Source organism: Equus asinus, chromosome 16, assembly GCF_041296235.1.
Source record: "Equus asinus isolate D_3611 breed Donkey chromosome 16, EquAss-T2T_v2, whole genome shotgun sequence".
NCBI lineage: Eukaryota > Metazoa > Chordata > Mammalia > Perissodactyla > Equidae > Equus > Equus asinus.
In genome coordinates this window covers 30,056,118-30,083,498 of record NC_091805.1, presented here as the reverse complement: position 1 = coordinate 30,083,498, position 27,381 = coordinate 30,056,118, and the positions used below count along the sequence as shown (strand labels likewise).

The 27,381-nt window shown below is 45.6% G+C and overlaps 1 long non-coding RNA gene across 2 annotated transcripts; it reads right to left on the bottom strand.

The window, feature by feature from the left end:
- On the bottom strand, positions 1-27,381 carry LOC123277696 (uncharacterized). 2 transcript variants are annotated; one of them, XR_011494855.1, is made up of 5 exons: positions 25,833-27,381; positions 21,085-21,155; positions 5,125-5,290; positions 690-821; positions 1-565 (listed from the first exon to the last, which is right to left on the bottom strand). It is a non-coding gene; the product is annotated as an uncharacterized lncRNA (long non-coding RNA). The 2 variants fall into 2 exon arrangements; XR_006514863.2 differs by lacking the exons at positions 1-565; positions 690-821; positions 5,125-5,290 and adding an exon at positions 17,332-19,952 and having other exon boundaries at positions 25,833-27,373.

The window sequence follows — 27,381 nt, the reverse complement described above, 5'->3', positions numbered from 1 at the left end:
CCCTTGGGTCAATGAGGCCAGCTTTCCATCACTGCGGATATTGCCCTGTCTTCTGGGGGCTGCCATGTGTTAATTCTCAAGGGGCTTTCTCCACAGACGTTCAATTTCTTCATTTCATTGCCCCCCACCATAAAAAAGTAGAGAGAGACTTTCCTTTGTGACCGAAACAATAGCTTATGAGTACCTTTTTTTTTTAATTAAAAAATCCTTTTCTCTGTTTTCCCCATTGCAATGGTAAGTGAGATAATAATTTAAAACACATGGAAACATATTGGGGGGAGGAAAGTGAGAAAACTCTCGCTTGCCACCCATGTGGCTTCCTGAGGCTGCTTCCCCCACCCAGGCCTTGACTCACTGGGGCGGTCACTAGCCTCCTCTTGGGCTTCAAGATGACACACCTGGCAGGCCTGGTGCATGTCCTTATAAGGCAGCTGCTGTGCTGGCGCTGGCTGCTTCCCTGGCCTGCATTTCAGAGGGCGATGAAGCAACATCCCTGGACTGAGAAGGGCGGGGACAACTTGCTCCTCGTTCTCTGTAGTCCCATCAGGCGGTCCTACTTCCTCTTCTGTTGGTTTAAATGTGAGAAATCTAAGTATAGGAGAACCTTCAGAGGCAGGCTGTGTATTTCCGTGTTATGCATTTCACAGCATATAGTGGGGGGCTGCTATGTGCCAGCACTGTAATCTTACCGGGTCGTTATTTACAGGAAAGGGAAGAGATCCAGGTGCACTGCTGAGCTTCAAGGCTGCCCAGGATCCAACATTACAGTTTCTTTAGTTTTTATTTTTGTGAGGCCCTCGAGGTCCACCCAGGTCCCAGGCCTTGGAAGGGAGAATAGAATGGAGAAGGAACATTGAATATTTAATGTCATATGTACCAAGCACAGTGCTTTACGTACGTTACCTCACTTAATGCTTACCTATGAAGTAGCTGTTTGGGGTTATAGTGGAATTTCCCTGAAATGTCTACTCCGGTTTATCTTGCTTTTCCCTAGATCCCAAAGTCAGCCAGATTGAGGCCCCTTAGAATATTTACACTTTAACCTCAAGGGGAGTTTTCTGTTTTAACCTTAATACTTACAGCTCAGATCAGTCACCAAGGTTTTGTTCAGCTCAGATACTCAAATAAAATGCCCCAGCAATGCTTGACCCCCTAAGCTAGTCACAGCCTCCTGGAATCCCGGAGCCTAGAAGACCTTGCCGATCTCTGACTCCACCTCCCACCTTACCCCATCATGAGAGAAGGTGGGGAGGCCCCAGCACCTTCTACAACTTAATCTCTGGGCTCCCGGTTGATGCCTCCGTGCCCCTCCTTCAGGGAGTCTGCTCAGAATCCAGCTTCTCTGCTGCGTAAAGGACCCAAGATCAAGTTGATGCCAGGGGTTTCCCAGAGCTTTACCTTCTTTGGAAAAGAGGTGCTGCAGACACAAATGTCATTATGACCCAGACTGGATTAATTCCCCCATGACATGTTCTTTCCTATCTCCTCTTTCATAGCTCTTAGTATGTGTTTCTGTCTTGGACAGTCGGGAGAAAAGTCCACTGGAAGGAATGGAAGCATATGGAGACGGCTTCTCTGGGGTCGAATGTCTCCCACCCTCCTCCCCTTTGTGAGTCCCTCCCTCATCTTCCTCTGTCTTCTCCTTGGTCCCTCCTCTGTGGCCACATTGATCTCCTTCCGTAAACACACAAATCTAGGGTTCCCAAAGAAAATACAGGATTCTCGGTTAAATTTAAGTTTCAGATAAACAATGAGTAATTTTTTTAGTATAAGCATGTCCCAAATTAGTATAATATGTCCCAAATTAAATTATTCATTGTTCACCAGAATTTAAATTTAACAAGGTGTTCAATTTTTTCTTTTCTTCTTCTTCTTCTTTTTTTTTTTTTTTGCTAAATCTGGTGACTCTATGCCAAGCTCATTCCCCATCACTGGGGATGTCCTTCCCCTGACAGTGGCATGACTCCTCTCACCAGACTCTGGTGCCTTTTCTTCTGGGCAGCCTCCCCTAACCCCACAGTTCAAATAGCAGCCCCATCCCCGACTCCACCTGCCCTCGCACTGTGTCCCTCACAGCCTTATCTTGCTGGGTTTTACCTCGGATATTTGCTTTGTGTTTGTCTCTCCAATAGCACAATGGCTTCATGCAGTCAGGGATTCACGTCTGTTTCATTCACTGCCATCACCCCAGTGTCTAGAACAGGGCCTAGCACCAAATAGTCACCCCAAACCGTTTGTTGAATGAATGGATTTTTCTGTGTGATCAAGAGAGAAGAATTTTGGATTTCCAGGTCAGCCCAACAAAGAGAATGTAAGAGCAGAAGGCCCCGAGCTAAGAGGGGGAAGTGTGGGGAGAGGGGTTAGGAAGAGAGAGAGAGATAGAGACAGACAGAGGATGAATTCAGAGCAGGGGAGAGACAGGTCGCATTCTGAGACCGTTTACAGTCTGCAGGGGAGGTCAGACACCTGTAGGAGTCCACACTGGCTGCTAGATGGTGTTCGCACGGAGGGCAGTACGATGAAGCATTTCAGAACATGGGCTGTTGCCACACAGACTCAAAGTTAGAGTCTGGGCTCCACCACTTACCAACCGTAAGGCTTTAAGCAATGAATTCACCTCTCTAGGCCTCAGTTTCCCTATCTGTTAAATGGGAATTACAGTATTTCCCATGTCATACAGTGCTTAGGAGGCGTAGATGAGATGACATGTGTAAAGCACTTAACACAAAGAATGACATCTGGCAAGTGTGTGAGCAAGCTGCGAATTCTACTTCCATTGACAGCCACACTCCTTTGATCACAGTGATTTAAATACACGGTAATTGTCCCTTTGATTTTTGCTGACTCTCAGTGGATGACCATTTTTCAATAAGAAACATGCTTTTTTGTTTCTATTCTATTTCTGTAACCACTGCAGGAGAGTTATAGCATCCGTGATAGTGAGTGGAGAAGAGCCGGCCAGCATGTTGTGGGCACCTAGGGGCTGGCGTGGCTCTCCTGCCTGCTGGCTGACTCGCTCCCTCACGCCAGCCTCACCACAACCCGGGATAGGTCACCATGCTCAGGGGCTTGAGGTTTCCAGGAAATAGTTGAAGCTGCTGTGTTAAACCTGGGGTGTCGAGGGCCCATGTCACGGAGCACACAGGACAGAGTTCAGCTGTGAATGCTTTGACGTGCGCCAGCTCTGTGACCCTGCACATCCCTTAACCACTCAGCCTCCCATTCTTCCTGTGGAACATGGGATGATATTTCCTGGTCTGTCTTTCTTACAGGTTTGGATGACCACGAAATAAAAGAGGGTATGACAAAAAGCTTTGGCAACCCTAACCTGCTATATAAAACCCAAGGTTATCGAGATGTCAGCAGCGTTGTCCGCAGGGGGAGGGAGTCCCGACTGGCTGACGGCGGATGGCCAGTTCCAGGAAGGGGACCCTTGGACATCTTGGTGTCACCCACACCCTGTGCCTCATAGGCACACACCCTTTTCCCGGCGCCAGGATAAAATACCACTCAGTGATGTGTTCCCGTTGGGTTAAAATGTCACAAGGCCCTCATACGCAGGAGCTCCACCGCAGCATCCCCGGGTCAGGCCGGCAGGTGACTGCTAGATGTGCAATAGCAGGAAATTAGCACCAGCTCTGAGTAAACGTCTCTACTCTGTGCCACATTAGTAATTGGCTACACTTTTCTAGGACTGGACACCACACATGAAAAGTCCCCTCATCCCTAGCACCAACGAGACAGACACGGCCTGAGCAGGCTCCAGCCCCTCTCCTATCCCAGCCTCGGTGTTTCTGGGAGTTCTTAGGTGGTAGCACTGTCCAGGGGCCCAACGATGCATCCTGAGGCAGACAAGCAGGCACAGGATGTGCCAGTGCCCTTGGCCTCCGCCTGTGGTCCAGGGGCCTGGCTCAGCCTGTAAAGCCAAGTTGCGTCTGAGAAGCAGCTTTCCTTTCTCTCATTTGGATGCTCACTGGCTAAAGCTGTTCCCAGACTACAGCAGGCAGGTCCTTGTCTCAGGCCCTGCAATTTCATGTGTTTATGAGACAAATATTAACCAAGCGACTACTAAACACTATGTCCTGGATAGTAGGAACACATCAGCAAACAAGAGAGGTTTTGAATTTTCCTTCCTTTGTGGAACTTACACTCTAGTGGTGAGGAGACAGAAAAGAAACGATAAATAACTGGATGATGAAGTGTGTTAGCAGATGATAAATGATGTGGAAAATTACCAGGGTCAGGAGGGTAGGAGTGCGTGCCCAGTGGAGGGAGCAGTGGGTTCCACCTTAAACAGGGAGCTCAGGGCAGGCTCATGGAGAAGGCGCCATGTGAGTCACACAAAGGAGGTGAGCTTCTGGAAGAGGAGCATTCTAAGCCAGGGCAACAGCCAATGCAAAGGCCCTAATGCCTTGACCACCACTTGGTGTGTTCAAGGAGCGAGGAGATGAGTGGCTGGAGTCCATGAGTCAGGGAAGTAGTAATTTAGGAAACTAGTAGGCCAGGTGTAGAAAGCAATCCTGGTGGATGGTAGGAAGAAAGCGGCTCAAACCAGCTCGTGGCAAGGGCTGCCTTTGGTTTTGGGGTCCTTGGAGCCTTTATAATTTGGGGACTCCTTCTTTAAGAAAAAATCTGAAATTACAGATATGAAATTAGGCACAGGATTTTGGAAAACGCAAGCGAGGATCCCTGAAGCTTATGTTCCTTAGCTTCCTGCTAGTGAAGCAGCAGACATCAGCCCAGAGGGGCCCACTCACCCAAGGCAGCTTCCCTCCCTCGATCCCTCCCTCCCCTACAGCACTGCCCTTCTGTGACTTGTTTTCCATTCCAGACTTCCTGGGACATCCATCTCAACCAGAGTTTGCACAGATAGAAATGGGGACAAAGAGAGGAGCTGGGGGACCACATTGTGTCCCAGCCTGGCCATGTGGGTCAGCGTCCAGCCCACAGGGAGGACACTGACCATGAGGGTGGGCAGGGAAGTCCCTCCTGGGAGGGGAAGGACGGGAGGGAACCACTAAAATCAGAGAAATGTCCCACTTCTCTGTAGAGGGCATTTCTCTGATTTTAGTGGTTCTGTCCCCATCCAGGAAAAGAAACAAGAAGGGCAAGGCACATACTCACCATGAAAGGAGGCCTTCCTGGAGGGGTCTTCCTCCAGATCCCCCCACTGTGACCCTTCAGGGAGTGGCTGCCAAGGGCTGGGCCCCAGGAAGATGAGTGGTGGGGTTCTCTCTTGAGCTGCCTGGGTGATCCCCACCCAGGGAGACCCAGACTCTGCTTTGGAGACCTGGAAGGGGTTGGCCGGGAGTGGAGCAGGCAGAGAGAGAGAAGAAAAAGAATTATTCACAGTCAGGCTATTAACTATTAGCAGTGGGGAAAGAAACTAAGCCGTATGGAGAAGCAGCCATAGAGTTCCTCTACATGATGTGGCTCCTGAGGGCCCTGGTGTGCCTTTCTTTCTTCCTCCCTCTCTGCCTCCTTCCTTTCCTTCTTTTCTTTTCTCCCTTCCTCCCTCCTTCTCTCTCTCATTCTTTTTTTCCCTCTCTCTTTTGCTCATGAGAAAAGATGCCATTTAAAAGTACCCGGTGTGTGTCTAGTTTTTCCAGTTAAAAAGAATCGTAATTTTAAAAAAAGGTTTCCAGCTGCTATCTCTGTCTAGATGGAAACATTTAAATGAGTTTGGATATAACACAGGAATTTTGATAAATTTGTTTAAATGGGATTTTCGTTGTAATACAATCCTTTGCCTTCTAGAATGAATCAGTCAACCAAAAAGCACTTACAGTGAGTGCAAAATTTTATTTTGGGCCCCGGGGGGAATCAAAGACATTGAATCTGAAGTCTGACTCCTCCTCGAGGGGTTTTTGGTCTGTGAAGCTGGCACTTAGGCCTGCAGGAAGAGTGGTTGAGAGCGGCTTGACTTGGCTTCTCAGGCCCCACTCTTGACTCACTTCTCTTGTTATTTTACACATTTTCCCTGGACTCCCACACCTACACCCAAGACATCAACCATCTCCTATTGAGCTTTCAATGCCAAATCTTTGTCTCCAGGCTGACTTCCCGCTGCCTCCCAGCTGGTTTTCCAGGATGCAGAGGGACGTGAGCTCCCTCCTTGCAATCTCCTCTCCACATGTCTGTAGGGTGACCTGCCTAAAACCCACGCATTGGACCAGAGCGTTGGTCTACGTAGGAGCCTGCACCCATCACCATCATCCACATCACCGATCTGAACATTTGGAAACGTAACTCGTTTTTCAAATAAAATACTACATTGGATACTAACAGACCAAACAGATGAAAAGTTATTTTATTGGTAGACATGTACTTGATAGGCAAACATTTATAAAAATTGCTTGTTATAAAGCCGACCACTCTGAACAATGAGGTTATTTTGAAAAGCATAAACATTTGACAGTCACGGTCATGGATGCCCTTGCAGTTTTAGATCAGTCTTGCTATGCAATTTATTCCTGCATTTGTTTCTATCGCCTAATGTTGAGAAAGTTTGATTCATAGAGATCAGCAATAAAACTAGTAACAGCTTTATGTTATATTTTTACACAGCTGGCCTTGCAATCTCAGGATGTTCTCAAGTAAATGAATCCAAGACCTTGAATGCAGAGCATTTTTGAATCTGTTAAGTCATTAACAATATCCAACTGCTTTCATTGCTTATGTTAAACATAAAAAGTCACATCAAAAGTAACCCAGGCTTAGGACAGGCGCTCAGGTAATAGCATCCTGTCTGCACAGCTAACTTTATGCAGAAGCGGGTAAAGGTGGTTGCCTTGGCCTTGTCGGCGTGCACATGGCATCACTTTACCACAGTGGAGCATTTGTACAAGCTGATGCGAGAGGACATGCGCAGATCTGAATTGTAAGAAATCACCCATACAGAGCTACAGTCTTTCTAATCCATGACACTTTCATTAAATATGTAAGATCATGAACCAAATTAGCAGTAAAGATCAATTCTTCTGACTATATCAAAGAGCATTTCCCCGGCGGCATGAATTAACGCATTGGTGGTTTCCAATATGTGAGAAGTTGACAGAAAGCACACGTGGTTGTGTTGATGTAAAATTACGGGTGCTTTTTCAACTATTTAAAGTGCATATTTTGGATAGCTTTTTAAAAAAGTATTTTATTTTTTAAATAGCAAATCTATGGACATGGTCCAAAAGCCAAAAGGTAAAAAAGGATATTTAATGACAAATAAATCTCCCTCCACCTCATCCCCCACCAGTGTTTTTCTCCCCAGGATTTTTCTTCACTATTGCCAGTTTCTCTGAATCCTACCAGCGATGGTCTGTGCGTGGCGCGCCCACAGACACGTGTGTGTGTGTGTGTGTGTGTGTGTGTGTGTGTGTGCATGCGCCTGTGTCTTAGTTGGGCTACCCCCAAAACAGAACTTGACATAGGATTTAAATGCAGCTTTTTATCTGGGAGGAGCTCTTAGGGAACTCCTGGAGGGGGCTGGGGGCAAGGGGTGAGCCTGGGAAGGGAAGGCAGCCAATGAAGGGAAGATCATTGAGTAAGTTCCACTATGGACAAACAGAGTTTAATTCCACCAGGGAACTCTGGGAGCCAGCACAGGACACGTGGCTCAGTGTTATTTCTCTCAAGGGGAAATGAAACTGGGGTTTTATAACCAGCTGCACTGTTTGAGGGCTGTGGGTTATGGGCAACCAGCCACATGGCGAGGCACAGTGGATTCTGGCGGTCACAGAAAGCTCTCAGTCAAAGAAATGTGAGGGCTGGCGGTTTAAAGTGTACAGGTGTGCACTGAAATGTTAAAGAGCAAGAGGTATGGGCAGGGCACCACCAGCATCTGTTACAACATTCTCCTGAAAATACTTTGAATGAAATTTGAACCAAACATTTGCAGCAACTGTGGCCCAGCCCTGTGAGTCCAGGCTTCCATGGAGCCCAGTCTGAAGACCTTTGGCATTTGTTGGCATAACGAATGAACAAAGTCTTCCAGGACCTGGCTCCTGTTAACTACTTCTGTTCCCATCCTGCCTTAATCTCAGTCAAGTTTTCACCCAGTAGTACAGATGATCTGTGCTGGCGGGCCCCCAGACATGCCAGGTGGAGCACACCTCCCTGCCTCTGCCTGTGATGGCTTCTTGGCCTGGAGCACATTTTCCCTTCCTCTTACCCACCTAGTGCAACCTGTTCTCCCAGATTCTGGTGAGCGGAAAAATAAACTTCCTTTGGGGTAGTAGGAGGCTCGCGGAGATGATGTATGGAGTGTTCAGCTCAGTGTCTGACGCAGACCACACTCTCAGGAGGGATTACTGCCTGTCTGCCTGCCCAACTCTCATCTGTCTGACAGCTTGGGGAGCTTTCCCCATAAGCTCCAGGCTAGATTGGGATTCCCCTGTGCTCGCCGTCCTAACACCCAGCCTCACTGTTGAAATGATCTCCTTGCCTATCTATCTCTCCCGACTTCCAGGAGCTTCTTCAGGGCAGGAATCAGGATTTGCTCATCTCTGAACCCCCTTTATTGGTACAGTGCCGGACGCACAGTATGGCTCAGCTAATGCTTTTAAATAGAACTGAACTGAGAACTCTGCACACTGACCCTTCTTTTTAGTGTTTGTAGAGATTCTAAGAAATTGCTGCATAGAGGACAGCCCATGAAGGTTTCTTAGGTGGACCTTGTGTAAGACACACACATAAAGATTGCTGCTTCCTTCTTACTGGGGAGACACCTGTGGACCTGTTCTTTAATTTTCATGCAAGATTGTTTCCGCTTTTTTCTTTTTCTTATTTCTTTAATGGCTAGTCAGTTGCTCATCAGTAAAGATTTTCCGAGTCGCTACGATGTGTCGGGCAGTATCCTAGGTGATGGGGATAGAGGGTGCACACAACAGAAGGAGACCCCATCTCAAAGAGCTTACATTCCCTTGAAAGCTGTAGAATGATAGAGAATGGAATATTCATTTGGACTGTACTGCTGTTGCTGGCAGGATCTGAAGAATCTAGAACAAGTGGGGTTCATCAGGGCCTGGCTGTTGGACCCTTCAGGCTGCAGGTAAAGACACAGGAGGAGAGATCCCAATGGGAGGGGGGAACCAAGAAGATCAAGGATAGCTGTCATCTAAAAACGTAGTGAGCGTTTGTCTGTGGTCAGTTTATGGAAGTCACAGAGACATGAGCTCACTTCCCACCTGTAGAGATCTGCCGTCTAGAGTGGGAGAGTCAAGCTGCAGTTGTCATGAGCGGATTATCAACTGGTGAGGACCATCTGGGCAAACATTTTTTAAGACTTTTTATTTGGAAATAATTATAGACTTGAAGGAAGTTGCAAAAAACAGTACAGAGAGGTCTTGTGTACCCTTCACCCAATTTCCCCAACGGTAACACTCACATAACCATGGAACAATATCACAGCCGGGAAACTGACATCCGTACAAAGCACAGACCTTATTCAGATTTCACCTGTTTTGCACAGGAGTCCATGTAATCTTATCACAAGTGCAAAATTTGTGTCACAACCCCCACAATCAAGATACAGAATCGTTCTGTCACTGCAAAGATGTCCCTTGTGCTACACCTTTACGGTCAGACACCCTGTCCCTAACCCCTAGTACCATTCAGTTTTGAGAGTTCTTGACATAGTCTAGATACGCGTCCTTTGCCACATGTGGTTTGCAAATATGCGCTGCTTGTCTGTAAGCATGTCTTTTCATCCTCTGCACAGGGTCTTTTGCAGAATGAAAGGCTTCAATTTTGATGACGTACACTTTACCAATTTTTTGTTTGATGGACTGTATTTGTAGTGTCATGTGTAAGAACTCTTCACCTTGCCCTAGGTCCTGAAGATTTTCTGTTTTCTTTCCGTTTTACTTTTAAATGTATGATCCTCTTTGAGTTAATTTTGTATAAGTTATCAAATTTAGATAAATGTTCTTTTTTTTTTGCCTATGGCTGTCCAGTTGTTCCAGCACTATCTGCTTTAAAAATTATCCTTCCTCCATTGAATAGCTTGTGCTCCTTTGTCAAAAATCAGTTGGCCATACTTGTGTGGATTTCTCTCCAGCTTCTCTGTTTAGTTTCACTGATCTGTGTATCTAGCCCTCCGTGATACACATTGTCTTGATTATTCCAGCTGTAATATAAATCCTAAAATCAGCTAGAGTGATTCCTCCACTTTGTTCTTCTTTTCTAAAATTGTTTCAGCTATTCTAAGTCCTTTGCCTTTCCACATAAATTTTATAACAATCTTGTCTAAATCTGAAATTTTTTTTTCCGGAGTTTTGATAGGAATTGTGTTAAACCTATAGATGAATTTGGGGAGAATAGACATCTTTACTAGGTTGAACCTTCCAATCCATGAACACAGTATGTTTTTCCATTTATTTCCATCTTCCTTAATTTCTTTCATTGGCATTTTGAAGTTTTCAGCAGACAAGTCCTATACATGTTTTGTTAGAATTATGCCTACATTTTTTATTCAGGGTGGGGAGACTAATGGTATTGTGCTTTTAATTTTGTTTTCCACATGGTCATTGATAGCACATAGAAATACAATTGATTTTTGAATGTTAATTTTGTATCCCACCACCAAGCTAAAAACTACCAGCTCTAGGAGAGTTTTTGTTTGCTTGTTCTGGGTTTTTCTGAGATTCCTTGAGATTTCCTATGAATGTCCTTATGTCATCTGAAAATAAGGATGGTCTTATTTGTTCCTTTCGAATCTGTATGCCATCATGGATGGATTATCGACTGTGAGAGTCATCCAGGCAAAAATTGTGTTTGATCCCAAATATTTTGTTTCCCACTCACTTCTTGATTACTTCCCCAAATCCACTGAGTGCTCTGGGAACACAGACTCACTCTGACCTTAGATCAAGCAACTATATTAGCAAAAACATCTGGAAATAATGAGATAACAATGAGAAGCCAAAGAGGGCGGATCTGGGGACTTTCTGCGGTGCGCCTCCTCCGCGAGCAGGGATCACTGAAGGATGACTCCGGGTACTGTTTGTTCCCTTAGGTGAGGGCCACCCAGGCCTCGGGGCTGACTTTCTCAAAACCCATTCAGGGAAATAAGCAACTCCTCTCCCAGTACTGGCTGAGGCCAGGCTGGGAACACAGGCTGACCCCTGGGTCTGAGGAGAGGGTGGAGGGAGGCCTTTGGCCTCGACCTTGAAGAGCGTCTCCCTTCACCTTGGATCCAGGTGGGTTTTCAGCAGATGTGTGGGGCACATCGCTCTTTCCTTTGCCTCTGAGCTGAGACACAGCTTCTACAGGGTCGTACAGGGTGAGATTTAGGTGTGATTAGAGAGAAGGAAAACAAGACAATGCTTTTGTTCCCGGTGGTAACAAGTCTGGGCAGTGCAAGGAGAACTGTGTCCTTAATACCACAGGAGACCGAGACCGGGGCTGGACGTGCAGACCCCAGAGTCGTCTATGGAGATGTTTAAGTAATGCTGTGTGAGCAAAGGGAGGCTGTACAGCTAAATCTCTGCTTACCCAAACTACTTGGAGTTTTTTAATCAGAGTGCTATTTACTTTTCTGATACAGTGTTGGGCAACCCGTGGCTAGAATCTACTGAAATACTATACTGTATGCAGTGCTTAGTGGACACATTTGTTACAGGTGGATATGTTTAAAGAGGCTAAAACAAAGGGAAGCTGTTCTCCCTGACACATGCTGGGCTCTGGACAGATTTATTTAATCTAGAAAGTAAGATAGCTTTATCCGCTTTCTATAAAGCAAGGGGCAAAAACACATTTTTTAAAAGCTAAGGCTATCTTGATTGGAAGGAAATTTACAGGCAAAATTTAGTTAATTAGTGTAGTAAATTTTTGTTGTTTCTGTGGTCTATACCATGCCACACACAACTTAATAGCTCTTAAAGCAGTGCTATAGCAATACTGTTTTAACGACCTCAAAAGTGACCCGACTCATGGGAGTAGCCAAGAGACTTTTATCACTGAGACCCAGATCTTGGCAGCATGAGACTTTTCAAACCAAATGAAGTAGGTGCTTTATCTCCATCATGTGCCAGACTCACCTTCTTACACTCCATGTGCACTCCTGTCCCTTCTAGTTCTCCATTCATCTGGTGTGCGTAGCACACTAACGCCCTCTCACACTGCCTGTCCAACGCTGACCCTTGGGTGTCAGATAGAGACTCCTCCTCTCCAGGAAAACCTCTCTGGGTTACTTACCAGAGAGAAGGATGAGAAATGGGGATTCCAGGCATCTAGAATAAGAAGATGGTCTCTCTATCCCAGGCTCTTTCTTAGCTCAGCCTGACCTGCCCAGGATAGCTAAAGCGTCTTTTCTATGCCCCAGAAGCCCCAGACCCATCAGCAAGTATATCTGCCCCTGACTCTCAACTTTGCAACTTCTGTTATCTCTTCTTTTTTGGCTTCTCATTCTCTGAACCATCCTAGGAACCAATAGGAAATGGTGGTTGATGGTGCCATTTGTGGCGCCTTTGAGGTGAGTAGCTGCTGTAGCTGCCCTCTAAATCTCAGTTCAAGGGGGTCACAGATAACCTGGATCTGCTAACATGTCCCTTTGGACTTCAGGACAAAGAACAGTGTGGCCTGTGGGAGATTTGATTAACAGACACTCATAGAATCACTCTGTGAGCCTTGCCTTCTGCCCTCCATACATAGGGCTGCCTCTGTGTGAGGATGGAGTTTTCATCTCGAATTGTAAAGGGGCTTTTAGAAGTGAGCTGGCCGTGGTAGTAAGCATCTAGTATGAAGAAATCTCATCTTCAGTGTAGATCTGAAGTTGCATTACATTCTTTTTTTTTTTGGTGAGGAAGGTTGGCCCTGAGTAACATCTATTGCCAACCTTCCTCCTTTTGCTTGAGGAAGACGGTCACTGAGCTAACATCTGTGCCAATCTTCTTCCAACTTTTGTATGTGGGATGCCACCACAGCATGGCTTAATGAGTGGTGTGTAGGTCCACACCTGGGTTTTGAAACTGTGAACCCCAGGCTGCAGAAGCAGAGCCTGTGAACCCAACCACTACACCATGGGGCTGGCCCCATGCATTACGTTCTTTTATTGTGACTTACAAACCCCCTCCATTCATGAAAGTTAGCCGTAGTAATTCTTTTAAATTTCAAAAATCCTGAGGAGGCACTTAACTCAAATTGGGGAATGAAATCTACAAACTAAATTCCAAAGCTCAACCCAGCCTTGAGTCACAGGCAGTCCATCCCACCAGATCAGACTTGCCTAGAAGAGCTGAGCCACGAGGCCCTCAAAACCTTTGCCCCTTAGGTTTAATGGTAGTGTTGGTTTTAGCAGGTGTTTTGTCTTCAGTCGGAGCTAATGGAAATATACCCATATGTTAGATGCTTTCTTGGCTTCTGAAAGAGATAATCCTCTTTTCTACTTTTACTCCAAACCCTGTACTGGTTTTATTGAAGCCTTCATTGAATAGGGTTTTGAAACCATTGGTCAATGACCTCATGAATTCACTGATTTGGTCCAAATGATCCTAGAATGAGTTTTCTTTTAACATTTTTGTTTTATATGTCATATAGAGAAAGAGATTCTTTCATTCATTTGCTCATTTATTCCTTTATTCATGCAGCAAACATTTACCGGCTCCCTCCTATGTAACTAGCATCGTGCTAGGGATCATGAATAGTAAGACACCACCCTTACCATCAAAGGGTTCACATTCTACTGTTAGAGCCAGATGAAGGCACAGTTATGATCTGTGACAGGTTATAGGTGCTGGAATGAAGTAAGCGTTGGGTGCTGTGGGAGAAGGTCCCAAATCAAAAGCATCACTTTCTGAGTTAAATGATACTAAACTTGAGTTTTGATGAGCAAGCATGAGTTGGCCCTGAAGATTAGAGTGGAGGAGGGTTTTTGGGGCAAAGGCAAAGTCTGTGCAAAGGCAGACAGACACACGTGGGCATGGCAGGGCAAGGAGCTTTATGGGTCAGGCCAGCTGGAGTCCAGGGCAGATTATGGGAATGGTAGAAAACAAATTGAGGTTGGAAATGTATTAGTCAGGCTCCTCCGGAGAAACAGAACCTATAGGATGGATATATAAATAAAAAAATGTATGTATGAACCAGGAAAACTGATAGTGTAATTCATATCCAAAGGCCAGCAGGCTCCAGACCCTGGAAGAGCTGATGTTGCAGTTCAAGTATGAAGGCAGGAAAAAAGCCGATGTTCTATTCTGAAGTCAGTTAGGAAGGAAAGAATTTTCTCTTATTTAGAGGAGGGTCAGCCTTTTTATTCTATTTGGAGCTTCAATTAATTGGATGAGGCCCACCCTTACTAGGGAGGACGATTTTTTTGACTCAGTCTACTGACTTAAATGTTAATCTCATCCAACAACACACTCGCAGAAACACCCAGAATAATGTTTGACCAAATATCTGGGAACTCAGTGGGCCAGTCAAGTTGACGCATAAAATCAATTGTCGCAGGAACATAGGCATGGGCAGTGGGAGATCATTTCAAAAGAGAGTGAAGTTCTGGGGCCAATTTTTGTTTACCTTCTCAAATAGGATCAGGTTTTCTTATCTGTTAGTTCAAGGGATAGCAGGTTGAGAAAATACCCCTTACCCCCTTTTAAAATCTGAATATTTTCTTAAACTTACAATATTGGATATCATTTGCTGTCTACCCACTATGTGCTTGCTGTTCAGCAAACATCTCACTTAATCCTTTTACTAATCCTACTCTCTACTAAGTTTACTCTCAAGGGAGGGAGAAAATCAGACCTCAAAGAACTGTATACTCTTCAACGCTTACAGTACCTGGAACACAGTAGGTGTTCAATAAATATTTGTTGCATGGTGTTAAGCCTGTTGTTAAAGACCATACAACTAGTAAGTGGTGAAGTAAATTTCAAAACCAGATCTTTTGACCCAAAGACAATGGATTTAGGAAAAATTAGTAAGCACAGGCAGGGAAGAAAATACGTGACTTGGAGTTTGGGCAGTCAGACCTTTGACATTTTATCTGACTCCTATACAAGGTGGGCTAACATGACTGAGCCTGAAGAAAATTCTGATAATTCCAACAGAGCCTGTCAGCATCTAGGACAGCTCCTTGAAAGGGACCTTGAGCAATTAAACCACATGTACTAGCAATCATTAACTCTAGTTCTGGTTGACTCAGAAATACAACAGCCCATTCCTGGCATGCTTTTGAGCGTAATTTTCTCCCTGTCATTAAATCATACTCAAAAATCTTTGGTAATAGCTAGAAAGACGGGAACAACATATACTTCAAAGTTATCTGGTCTCCCTTTGATCAGTAGCGTTCAGTTGGTGGGGCGTGGAATTGGGGGAGAAGGGCTGGTCACTGATTTCACAGAAATAAGGTTATTCAGCCTCAGTGAGATGTTTATCAAAGGGATAAGATTCTTCCTAGTAATTTATTAACTATATTTGGAAGTATGTTAAGTCTTGGAGGCTGCAAGATGCTGTCTGATGTTCCTCAGCAGTGACTCATGACATAGAAAGGAACCGTAATCACGCTCCTGAGTTTCTTGCCAGCTTTCAACCCAAGGGCAGCTTTATACCAGGAGCTCTGCACTCGAGCGTTCCTTACCGTTTCCCTTCCCTTCCTCCCTGCCTGCTCCCTTCCAAGGCTATGGGGAAACTGTTTTTCACCTTCAAAGAAAATGTGTGGATTAATTTTGAAGGCAGACTTTTGCTGTTTCATCTGAACTTGCCAAAGACTTGATAAGAAGATCTCAAAAAGGGCAATGTGATTCTTTCAATTATTTCAGAAAATTGGTGTTGAAAAGTCAGAAAGGACAACAGGTGGGAGTAGTTTAAGGAAGAAGATTCATGAAGGCAGATTCAAGAGGACATCCGTGGAAATGGCCTATTGTCCAAAGTCGATGTGGGTCAATGTTACATGAGAAAGGTCAGTGGTCATTCCTGGCAGGGACATGTTCAAGGGTAGCCTTGACCTCCAATCTAAACCTGGAAAGGAAAGCCAGAGCCTTTGTTCTGGGTCATATCTCTCCAGGATATCATGTCTGCTGTGAGGTTCCAGCTTCAAATCACATCTGGAACATGGCCTTGCCTCTTCTCCCCACTATTGTTCCTACCACTGTCATCTGAATTGCCATCATCTTTGCCCTGGTTGCTGCAAAAGCCTGTGTCCTGGTCTCCCTACAGCCTGTTTTCCACTCAGTAGCCTGGCGGATCTGTTACAACCCAAGTCACACCATGTCTCTACTCTGCTCAAAGGTTTCCTGTGTCTCCCCACATCACTCAGAGTAAAAGCCACAGTCCCTCTGTGACCTCCGTGACCTGACCCCTCCCTTCCCGAGCTGACCTCCACTCTTACCCAAAGATGGGATCCAAAGCAAAGGCTTCACTTTCCTGTGATAGGTTGGAGGTCAAGGCTACACCTCAACATGTCCCTCGCAGGAACAACCTCTGACTTTTCTTGTACCTCGTTTGTCCTTCAGTCTCATCATGTTTTAGGCAATGAGCCTAAACCTTGCTTTCCCCCTCACTTGCTCTACTCCAGCCACATTGGTGTCACCACTCTTTTTCCAACACACCAGGCTCTCTTTGCCTCGGGGCATTTGGTTTTGCTGTTCTCTCTGCTTGGAATGCTCTTCCCCCAGACAACCACATGGCATGCTCCTCACCTTGAAGATTCTGCTGGAACGTCCCTTTCTTAGGGAGGTCTTCTCTGACAGTGCTATCGACCATTGCAAATCCTTCTACCCACCCTCCTTCCCCCTTAGTATTCCCTTTCTTGACTTATTTTTCTCATGAGCACTTGTCATGGTTGAAATACACTACATATTTTGTTTATTCTCTTTTACCAATCCATGGGGCAGGGTTTTTTGGTCTGTTTTGTCCAATATTGTAGCCCCAGCGCTTAGAAGCATACTTCACCCACCCTAAATGCACATTACATATTTGTTGAGTTCACTCAACGTGAATGAATGAAGCATTAAATGAACAACTAAAACATGCCTAGCCTGTAGCTGCCTGTGCAGGATGTGGAAGGCATGCTGCATGCCCTAAAGAAAGCCACAGCCCATTTGAGAAGACAACGCCAAGAGGACCGGCTGCTCAGTTGTTTTTGCTGTGAGATGGAGAGACTCACTCCGAAACACTCTCAGAAACTGGAGTGGATCTTAAGGACACCTGTGGACTAAAATTGGTCCAAGAACCAGCAAGCCATCAGGAGCCAAAGGCAACACTACGAACCTCCCCCTTTCTTTTTCCCCCACAGTTTCCCTCTCTTGTAGTGTCTCTGGCTCATCTCCGGGGTCCTGATTTGTTCTCCTCGCCTGCCAGGCTGCCCACCCCATCCCCACTCCCTTGTCTAGATCCCAAAAGAGCTGCTCTGCCTGACGTTCACTCTCTCCATTAGACTCACACCTCATGGGTCACTGAGCCCACCCAATGATGAGCTGCCCTTGACCAGGGACCCACACTTGGAAGAGCATTGCTCTAGTTCCCTGAGCAGGAACCCAGATTCAGGTCAGTCACCCAAGTTCAGGACATGAATAATAGAAGATGGTTTGGGATTCCTTGAATTTTTACATGGATTATTTATAAATATAGGAAAATTAAAAGTATGGATAAGAAAAAAATAGCCTAAAATCCTAATCACTATTAATATCTTGGTATACCCTTTTTCTTGCATACATAGATGCTCACACTTTTTATAAACACTGTACTTACTCTGCATCTTAGTTTATTTCTATCACTTATTAAGCATATTTCCTGAACATCATTCCATGTCATATCTAGAGATATGTTAATATCTAATTATTGAATAGTGTTTCACTTTATGGATAAATTATAATTTATTCAACCAATTTCCTATTCTCAGATACTTAGACTGTACATAGTTTTTTACATTATAAAAAATGCTGAAGGAATGGATTTTTATATAAATCCATGAGCACTTTCTTAGAATGAATTCCTAGAAGCAGAATTTCTGAATTAAAGGGCATAAACATTTAAAAAATAATAATAGCTAACATTTATTGAGCACTTGCTGTATACCAATTACTTTACACGGAACAGTCATAACATGCATATGAACTAGACACTCTTATTATATCATTTTGGAGATGAGGACATGTGCATGGAGACATGAAATAACTTGCCTAAGATCCCACAGCAGGTAAGTGGCAGAACCAGGATCTGAACACAGAAACTCTAGCTTAGAGCCCTTGACTTCTATATGGTGCTGCCTCCCTGAGAGAGTAGGAAGAAATTTTGTGGGATATTTTTCTGGGGTTTTTTTGGTGAGGAAGATTGGCCCTGAGATAACATCTGTTCCCAATCTTCCTCTTTTTGCTTGAGGAAGATTATCGCTGAGCTAACATCTGTGCCAATCCTCCCCTATTTTGTATGTGGGATGCTGCCACAGCATAGCTTGATGAGCAGTGTATAGGTCTGCGCCCAGAATCTGAACCTGCGAACCCTGGGCTGCCAAAGCAGTGGATGCAAACTTGACCATTATGCCCCCGGTCGGGCCCCAGGAAGAAATTTTTGTAGAAGGATAGGACCGTCAGGGCCTTGAAGGAAGAGTAGCCTGCCACAAGTAGGATTTTGACCCAACAGACCTTGTCTTACCTACCAGTGGACGGGTCACTTACTATTGGTGGACACGTTTATCTGTTTAACAAATGACATCAGTAGGGCCTCCAATTAACAATCATGTCCCCCACTGGTGACTTTGGATGCAGCTAAGATGTTTCATTTTTCACCCTTTTGAGGTAGAATTTGCTATCTGTCCCCTTGAGCCCATCCAGTAGCCCCTGGGATGAGGAAATGCTGCCTTTACTAAGGAAAGGACTGGCAATTTGACTGGAGAGATCACTCATTTGTCTCAGTAAGCTGTATTCCTGGCAAATTACTAGCTTGTACCTAAATATTATAAAAACTCACTCCTAAAACTTCAACATAAGGTCCAGAAGTCCTGTCTCAGGTGATAGAAGGGACAAGAATGGGTAAAAAGAGGTTGTGAGTCACTCAAAGAGCGGGGTGGTGTGAGAGGCCAGGTGGCTGTGTGCTGGCTCTGTGGTGGTTGAGTCACACGGTGTGCAGGTGTGTGCTTGGGGAGAATAATATGTCTAGACTTCATGAAATAACAGTCTTCCAGCCAGGACCGGGTGTGACCCAGAAAGGTAAATACATCCTTTCACCTGTAGACAGTTTATGATGATGTGAAAACTTCACTTGAAAGCTCTTGGCCTCCTTATGGGTACAGGGACCACATGTTCCTGATTAAGAACTGGTAAAAGTGTTCTGACACATAGTTGTCTAATGAGTCAGTATCTAGAAGACCACTCCCGAGAAACCCGGGAAAGTGTAAAGCACAGCTAGAGAGTACCTGAGTGCTTGACATTGAGAATTCAATCTCCTCCATCTTTTAACTCCATTCTAGATCTATACTTTGATATTTATACAGATAAAAATATAAAATTATTTTACATTTGCAAGTGTATACTGAAAGGACATTCACTAGGTTAGCCTTTGTCCGTTCTCCATCCGGTTTCCTAGAACAGAGCTCCCCTCACCTGTGTGGACAATGAGGACCAGAAGTCAGCATCCTTGAAAAGACATCCTGCCCTGAGCTTATTGGTTTGTCCATCATCTTCTGTCCTACCAGGGTCTCCAAGCTTGCCAGACTTTCTCAAGTATGTGGGTAGGTTCCTACAGCAGGCACTGTTAGGTTGCCTCCCCCAGGGGCAAGGAGCCCACATTCCTTCCTAACCAAACCTCAATTCCAGTCACTATCTCCTCCTCAGAGAGGCCCCTGTGCATCCAGGAGAGATGGGACCAACCCCAGCTTCCAGAGCGTGGGTCTTGATGACGTTAAGCCAATGTGAGCAACTCTTCCTCTTGCTAGTAATAGATTCAGCCTGAACATGTAATGCAATTCTGGCCAATAGGAGTGGAGAGGAGTCTTCTGGAGGGTTCTGAGAAAGATTCGTTCCTGCCTAAAAAGAGACACAAGGTCATATCTTTTATTTGACATTTTTGTGTGTTCATGTGACACTTACAGCAGTGGCTGTCATTCAATAACCATGAGTTAATAGCCTGAGGACGCTCCAGTAGATTTGCACTAAGGATGATACAGCAGGTAAATGGAGAGAAGCTGGGTTCTTGATGATGTTGCCGACCTGGGAACCATGCATGGCAGGACTTTTTGCTATGTAAAATTTTCCTTGTTGTGTAAGGCTTTTTGACTTGAGATTTTCAGTTACTCGTAACCAAAAACATTCTGAAACAATCCCCCAATGTTTCACACCCAAAGAGTTTCTGACCAGCACTAGGTGATGTCAGAAGTACCCAGGATCTCCTCGCCACCTCCCTCTATTCTGGGGAAAACACTCTAAAAGGCATTTTGCCTATGAATACTGATTAAACAGAATTTTACCACACCCTTTTGGAGGCAAAAGAGGTGGAAGTTGATTGACACACACTCCCAAGTCAGCCAAAGTAGTTCTGAGAATTGTCACCAGTGACTATACAACCAGAATTCTTAAAATCAGGATTCTGGGCTCTAGGCTTGAAGTGTTGGTAATAAGCCTATAAGAATTATAATTTTTGGCATAACAAGTGTTTCCAGGCGTGTATTTACCCTACTCTGGCGGTGCCTGGAAGTTGCCAGTAAATTTCACAAGTTCATTACAATAGCATGTGATATTTTAGTCCAAGCCAGGATTAGTAATAATAGATGATTAGTGGATAATCCGGATCTAAAGTTTACACAATCACAAAACCATTTCTATTTAAGTATAGGCAATGCCATTCGGATTAAGAAATGACCCAAACTGTCTCCAAAACAGTCAAATTTTGAAATTTTGAAAGTAAAAAATTTCCCCACGACTTAGAATCAATTTTTTGGTTTACTTACACACCTCCTTATCTCCCTTATATTTAATTCACATAGAACCTAGACATCTGATACATCGTCATCCTCTGATAAAGAAATGTTTCCTAATTTAATGTCCAGTGTAATAACCCAGAAGCAGCTCTTTTTTCAAAAGAGCTCCAGAAATCTAGTATATTATACTCATGACCTGGGAGAGGGATGGGAGGTAGTTTTACTTTAGAAGACAGCCAGACCTGTGACTTTGGTAGATCAGGCGAGGAAGTTCCCAGCATCTCTAAAGTTATCCTCTCTTAACTCATGTGACCTAGGAATTAAAAAGAACAGATATAAGTTAATATCACAGATCCTGCCAAAAGCCAATGGCAGGCAAGGGCTTGGAACTTGTGCACTACTAGTAGAAGTTGGGCACAGGTACCCTCTTCAGGGGGTGGGGAGAAAAGACTAACTTGGGGGCAGAAGGGGCTCAGAGTTGCTGTGATTTAGACATTAAATAAAAGAATGTGACTTTATTTTTAAATCAACAACTGATGCACTGGATATTCTTCAGTTGCCCCTTCAGATGGATTTTCCTCCCTTTCCACCATGCTCTGTGCCCCAGGAAGCTGAGGATTTGCATCCACAGTCTCCTTTGTCCTCTGACCTCTGGTTGGGTTTGCCAAGAAGTCCCCACAAGAGACTGGAAGGCTGGAGGAGTCTGAGGTCAGGTCTTTATCCTCCCAGCTCCCTTCTGGGCCACAGGCTATGTGTGGCTGCATTCTTCTACCTGAGGCGCAGCCCCTGTTGAGCCACACCCCTCCCCGCTCCCCCCCCCCCCCAATCTGTTCTTCCCAGATTCTGGTTATCCTATCCGGCCTAGGAGTGTAATGCTTCCCAGGGTTGCTAGTGTCTGGGTGCCTCGCCATCCCTTCCTGGTTTCCCTTAGCCCCATCTCTCCTTTATAAATGGTCTCTCCACTAACCTGTCCTCAGTTAATCTTCTCACAAGTGCTGTTGGTCTCCTGTTGGGCCCTGACTGATGCAATTGATCATGTTTCCAATATCCATGTTCCACATAAAAACAAGAGCATTAAGCAAGCAAAGAAAATAGATTTAATTCACAGGGGAAAGCTTTTCTTCTTTAAATTTTTAAAAAATTTCATTTATTTATTTATTTTGGCAAAATATAAAGTCTCATTTCATGGAGATTTTGGGTAAAAACTAGCGTCATTTCTTAATCCAACTGCCCTGCCTGTCCTTAATTCCTAAGTGGCACTTGCTGAGCTCCTGCAAATTCATGATTTCCAGACAACTTGCTGTCCTTTCCTCCCCCTTGTGAAGGGTTAGAGATCTCTGAGTCCTTAATATGGAAGTCTGGAAAAGAAAGAAACTCATCGTCTTAGGATTCTGGATACGAAACCATGAAGATCACATAAACAAATTGCATAAAAAAATCTGTTTCCCAAGAGTTTATCAACAGTTCAGTACATTTCCACCGACATTTATTGGAAGCCTGTAATATTTAGGTTCTGGGGGTTCAAAGATGAATCAAACACACTCTCTGATCTTAAAGAACTTAAGGCCTAGTGGAGGTGTTTTAATGCCTCACGAAAGGGAGGAGAGGACAGTGAGTTGTTCAGAAATCATGAATTTGTGGGAGTTCAGCAAGTGCCACTTAGGATTAGGGAGAGGTGAGCAGTTTAGACTAAGAAATGACACCAGTTTTTAGCCAAAATGTTCATGAAATGAGACCTCAGATTTTGCATACACACACACTCAATTTTTAAGTAGAGGTCGGTGGGATTGGGGCTGGGGCTGGGGTTGGGGTTGGGAAAGGTATGGACTCACAAACACATCATTTCATCACATATGCAATAAATGCTAAGATGGAATTTTGCAGTGGTATTATGGGAGCACAGAGGAGGAGCACGGGGCCCAACTTGGTATTCGGGAAAATTTCCTGAAGGCAATGCCTGGGCAGCATTTTGGAGAGAGAGTTATCCAGGTAAAGAAAGGTGGGTGTTAAGCAGAAGAGCAGCACAGGGAATAGTGAGGGCGGTGCAGAGGTGTCAAACAATCTAGTGTGTGAGACAATGAAATGCACTTTGGTGCCCAGGACAGAAAGGGGCTTGAGGGGCTGGGCAGGACCTGGAGGGTCAGGGGAGGACTTAGACCCGTCACTGGGTGTGACACCTTGGATATGTGCCCTGGCCTTTTTATGTATTGCTCTTCTCAATCCTGCTGCTTCCCTGTGGCTTAGAACAAGTTCTAAAAGCAAGCAAAGAGCCCTCTCAGATTGCCTTAGGAGGAAAACAGGCGATGACTCCAAGAAGGGGCATCCTTGATGCAGCCTTTACCAAAGCAGGGAGGCAGGCCAAGGAGAGGGGAGTTCTGTCTCACTGGCAGTGGCCCGCCTTCCCTGGACATGCCTAGGTGAATGGCAGTGATTCCCAGCCTCAGCCCACACATAGGACACAGAAGAAGGGGCCAGGGAGCTTTCAAGAACATGGATTTCCAGCCCACTCCAGTCAGAGTGTGGGAGCTAGCATTTAAAAAGCTTCCCATGTGATGTGGATGTCCAGCCAGGTCTCAAAACCATTCTTGGAGCAGTGTTTCCCAAACTGTGTTCCATTGTTCTGGGAGCTACTGGGTCAGGCACTGTTAAACAGTTGCCCTAACTTCTCAATTCTCTTTATCTGCTAGTACACTCTAAGGCTCTCCAAGAGGTGGCGGGGGGGGGGGGGGGGCGGGTAGAGGGGAATATATTTTACCATATTTTCTAAATGAATTTGACCACTGAGAGTCCCTTTCTCTCTCTCTCTCTCTCTCCCCCACCCCCCACTCTTTCCTTCTCTTTTTTGGTGGAGTATTTCTCAAGACCAGGCCCATGCAGCACGCTTTTTAGAGAAATATGCTCTAGAAGCTCAGGAAAAGGGTATGTGACGTTAATTTTATGTGTCAACTTGACTGGACAAAGGGGTGCCCAGAAATTTGGTCAAATATTTTCCAGGTGTTTCTGTGAGAACGTTTTGGATGAGACTGACATTTGAATCTGTAGACTGAGTAAAGCAGACTGCCCTCCCTAACATGAGTGGGCCTCATCCAATCAGTTGAAGACCTGAACAGAATGAAAAGGCTGACTTTCCCCCAAATGAGAGAAAATCCTTTCTGGCCTAACTGCCTCCAAACTGGGCCATCAGCTTTTTTCTTGACTATAGACTTGAAACATTGGTTCTCCTTGGGTCTTGAGCATACCGGTCTTCTGACTGGAACCACACCCCTGGGTCTTCTGTGTCTCCTGCTTGCCAACTCAGCCTGCAGATCTTGAGACTTGTCAGCCTCCATAATCTCATGAGCCACCTCCTTATAATAAATCTCTACCTATCGTAGGAGACCAGAACATGCCACCCAAAGTATGCCTCTTTGACAAGGGTTATTTTGAGAAACAGCAGACACAAGACAAGCTCTGAAAACAGAGTAGAAGTTACTCTTCTGTAAGGGAAACTTACATTTAAAAAGGAACTCTCCCTTTGTGAGGGTGTCAGCTTCTCTGCACCTGAAGGAGTGATGGCTAAATTGCTGGAGACTGTCATCAAGTGAGAGGGCAGCAACTGAAGTCTGTGGAAGAACCCTACTTCTGGTTACTGTACTTTTCCTGGTCACCCCCATAACTGGCCTCCCACACTCTTCTTTCTTTGATTTAGCTGAAGACGGTATTTAAGCCCGAATTCTAAACCATTTCTCTGAGAGTGACTTATTTTTCTCTGGGTATCTCCCATGTATATATGAGATATATATATAAATAAACTTTTGTTCGTTTTTCTCTTATTAATCTGTCTTTTATTACAGGACTCCAGCTGAGAATTTAGAAGGATCGAAGGAAACTTATTTTTCCTCCCCTATACTATCTATCTACCTATCTGTCTATCTGTCTATCTATCCATCCATCCATCCATCCTATTGGTTCTTTTTCTCTGGAGAACCCTGACTAATTCTGGTGACCTCCATCAACACTGAGGCCCTTGCTATAGGAGTGGAGCCAAAGTGGGGCAGGCTGCCTCCCACCAGCTGGCCGGAGATTGCCATGTGGTCAGGAGACCTCAAGGTGAAGGCAGCATTCTCGGTGCATAAAACCTGCCGGGCGAGTGTTCGCTTACAGAGCCAATGCTTTCTTGCAGCACCTGGGAGGGGATGACCACCCGCTTCCCTGGGACACTGCTTCGCACTGGAGGGGATTTACAAGGCCTGACTGTTACACTGTGGTATGGCCCCCAAAGTGAGGGATTGGATTCTTATTTATGAAGTTCTAGAGTTGACCTAAGGCCCTCCTCCCCTCAATCCCTTCATGCTTGCTTGGGTACTTCGGTGGGACCAAAATGGGTCCAGACGGCAGTCACAGGATGTGGGCACAATGTTGTTGCACCAGGAGCCTGAAGAAGTCAAAAAGGAAGGATGCTCAGGCCTCCAAAGGCAGCAGCTAAAGGAGCCGCTTGTTTCCGTATCTGACACGGTGAACGTCATCTAATGCAGGAGTTACTGCAAGTCACAGCATGGGGCTGCCAGTGACAATGAGCTGAACTTTGCCAGGACCCCTTTCCTGTGCATGAGGCAGGGCCCGAGAGAGCAGTGCAGGCTGCTCCAGAGATCAGCAGAGCTAGGAAGCCGGTGTGGGTCAGCTGCCTCACCGGGCTGCAGAAGTGTGTCGCACGGCACCTCAAAACTGCTGTGAATGGGACACACCCAGCTTACAACAGAAGCTGAGATGGAGGTTTGAGCCTGGAAAGGTTTAACTTTAGGAAAAAGAAGGAAAGATTGTGGAAAGAAAAAAAAGAGAGGAAGAGGAGAGAGAAAAGAGAATAATAATAAAAAAATTTCCTGCACTTACTCTGGGCAGAGCACACACATTTTGTCATTTAACGCTCCCCACAGCCCCAGGAGGCCAGCACTGTTATTACTCCCCAGACATGCAGGACACACATGGACAGCACAGTGGTCAAGAGACTCACCCACGGTCACCCAGCAAGGACTCCAACTCCCACCTGCCTGAGTGCAGGGTCTGGGTGCTGGGTGGGAAGGAAGAAGGTGAGATGAAGGGGCCAGAGGAGAGACGCTGGGGTGAGAAATAGAGAGACGAGCTCCTGGGTGCTAGTTGCAGCAGACGGTTCCTGGGGTCACAGGGCTGGAACAAGAAGATCAAGGGGGTGGAGTGTCAGCTTCCCCAGGGTTAACAAGGACACTTCTTTATCATCTTGGGTGGGGGCTCCAGACAACCATTTAATGTTTTCTCTGGATTCTTCTCCCTGGAAACATGTGCTTTGTAAGTTACACTCTTTCTTGTTGATGTTTGTCTTCTCTCTGTTTACCTATTCCCTTGGAGCTGCCAGGCAGGGCTGTGGCCTGTGGCCGCTTTTCCTCTGAGTGGGGCGAGGAATTGGAAACAATGGGAGCGAGGAGAGAGGGTGATTGTAAGGCCTGCTGCTGCCCCAGGAGAGTCCTCAGAGCCTCTTGGGATTTGGCCCACCCATGGCTACGCTTCCATAAATGGAGATTTCCCCTGTCAACAGCAGACTGGGGGGCCTTTCTGCGGATCCAGTTGTTCTGTAAACTCATTGGGCCCACAGGCTTCTCCTGAGGTCTGTGCCTTTGCCAAATGGGCACAGGATCCTGTGTCTGAAAGGATAACTGGAGATGCGTGGGCCAGGCAGATGTCCATTTCTGACAAGAGCAGCAGTCTGAACAGCCTAAAGATTTCAAAATCAGGCAAGGGAGCTTCTATGCCAACATCTTCCTCTTGCTTGGCTGTAACCTGATGCTGGGTGTTGCTCAATAGCCCCACTGATCACACAGAGCCCCATCCTGAAAGTCTGTGAGACAGAATCTTATCTTCACCGACAGCCTGGAGAAGCCTGCTTTCGGCCTCCTGGCTGGGTATTTTCTGCTTTCTCAGGGGGCGAGGAGGCTGCCATGGCGGCCCTGCTGACCGACAGCCTCTCCTTCTCTCTCTTTCTACTCCCCCAGTGTGAAGCATCTGGGCCTGCATCTCGCTGTCTTCCAGAAAAGCAGGCAGGAAACAAGCGTGAGAAGGCCTGAGAAGAGGGCTAGTCAGCCTGGAGGGGAATCAGGTGGGCGAAAATGAAAATGAATTTTCCTTTATGTTCCTCTTGGGTTTCCTTTCATGCTATTACTGAAACCAGGGTCAAGAGGCCATCTAGTTCATAACCCAGGATCAACCCACTCCGGAAGCCTGTAAGGACCAGTAGGGGAGACTGTTCTTCCTTGGTGCCCCACACTGGTGTTGTCACACTTTCCAACAGCAATAAAGCAGGCTGCTTCTCGTCCTCTGTGGAGTGGATCCTCCTGGGCTGGGTCCTTCTGCATGCTCAAAGCCGGCTAATAAGGGACCCCTGAACCTGTGTGTGTGAATACAAGTTTTAATGGTACTATAGAGATATAATTCATATGCCACACAATTCACCCTTTGAAGTGCACAGTTCAATGGCTTTTGGTATATTCATGGCTGTACAACTATCACCACTATCCCATTCTGAACATTTT